Genomic DNA, 1,610 nt, shown 5'->3' with positions numbered 1-1,610 from the left:
GTCTGGTTAACTGACTGTCCTCCTGTCTGGTTGTATGAACTGACTGCCCTCCTGTCTGGTTAACTGACTGTCCTCCTGTCTGAACTGACTGTCCTCCTGTCTGATTGTATGAACTGACTGTCCTTCTGTCTGATTGTATGAACTGACTGTCCTCCTGTCTGGTTGTATGAACTGACTGTCCTCCTGTCTGGTTAACTGACTGTCCTCCTGTCTGGTTAACTGACTGTCCTCCTGTCTGGTTAACTGACTGTCCTCCTGTCTGGTTGTATGAACTGACTGTCCTCCTGTCTGGTTAACTGACTGTCCTCCTGTCTGGTTGTATGAACTGACTGTCCCCCTGTCTGGTTGTATGAACTGACTGTCCTCCTGTCTGGTTAACTGACTGTCCTCCTGTCTGGTTGTATGAACTGACTGTCCTCCTGTCTGGTTGTATGAACTGACTGTCCTCCTGTCTGGTTGTATGAACTGACTGTCCTCCTGTCTGGTTAACTGACTGCCCTCCTGTCTGGTTAACTGACTGTCCTCCTGTCTGGTTGTATGAACTGACTGTCCTCCTGTCTGGTTAACTGACTGTCCTCCTGTCTGGTTAACTGACTGTCCTCCTGTCTGGTTGTATGAACTGACTGTCCTCCTGTCTGGTTGTATGAACTGACTGTCCTCCTGTCTGGTTGTATGAACTGACTGTCCTCCTGTCTGGATGTATGAACTGACTGTCCTCCTGTCTGGTTGTATGAACTGACTGTCCTCCTGTCTGGTTGTATGAACTGACTGTCCTCCTGTCTGATTGTATGAACTGACTGTCCTCCTGTCTGATTGTATGAACTGACTGTCCTCCTGTCTGGATGTATGAACTGACTGTCCTCCTGTCTGGTTGTATGAACTGACTGTCCTCCTGTCTGGTTGTATGAACTGACTGTCCTCCTGTCTGATTGTATGAACTGACTGTCCTCCTGTCTGGATGTATGAACTGACTGTCCTCCTGTCTGGTGTTATGAACTGACTGTCCTCCTGTCTGGTTAACTGACTGTCCTCCTGTCTGGTTGTATGAACTGACTGTCCTCCTGTCTGGTTGTATGAACTGACTGTCCTCCTGTCTGGTTGCATGAACTGACTGTCCTCCTGTCTGGTTGTATGAACTGACTGTCCTCCTGTCTGGTTGTATGAACTGACTGTCATCCTGTCTGGTTGCATGAACTGACTGTCCTCCTGTCTGGTTGTATGAACTGACTGTCCTCCTGTCTGGTTGTATGAACTGACTGTCCTCCTGTCTGGTTAACTGACTGTCCTCCTGTCTGAACTGACTGTCCTCCTGTCTGATTGTATGAACTGACTGTCCTCCTGTCTGGTTGTATGAACTGACTGTCCTCCTGTCTGGTTGTATGAACTGACTGTCCTCCTGTCTGGTTAACTGACTGTCCTCCTGTCTGGTTAACTGACTGTCCTCCTGTCTGATTGTATGAACTGACTGTCCTCCTGTCTGATTGTATGAACTGACTGTCCTCCTGTCTGGTTGTATGAACTGACTGTCCTCCTGTCTGGTTAACTGACTGTCCTCCTGTCTGGTTAACTGACTGTCCTCCTGTCTGAACTGTCTGTTTTTGTCTTGTCCT

Source organism: Salmo trutta, unplaced genomic scaffold, assembly GCF_901001165.1.
Source record: "Salmo trutta unplaced genomic scaffold, fSalTru1.1, whole genome shotgun sequence".
In the NCBI taxonomy this organism is placed as follows: Eukaryota; Metazoa; Chordata; class Actinopteri; order Salmoniformes; family Salmonidae; genus Salmo; species Salmo trutta.
This window is presented reverse-complemented; position numbering follows the sequence as displayed.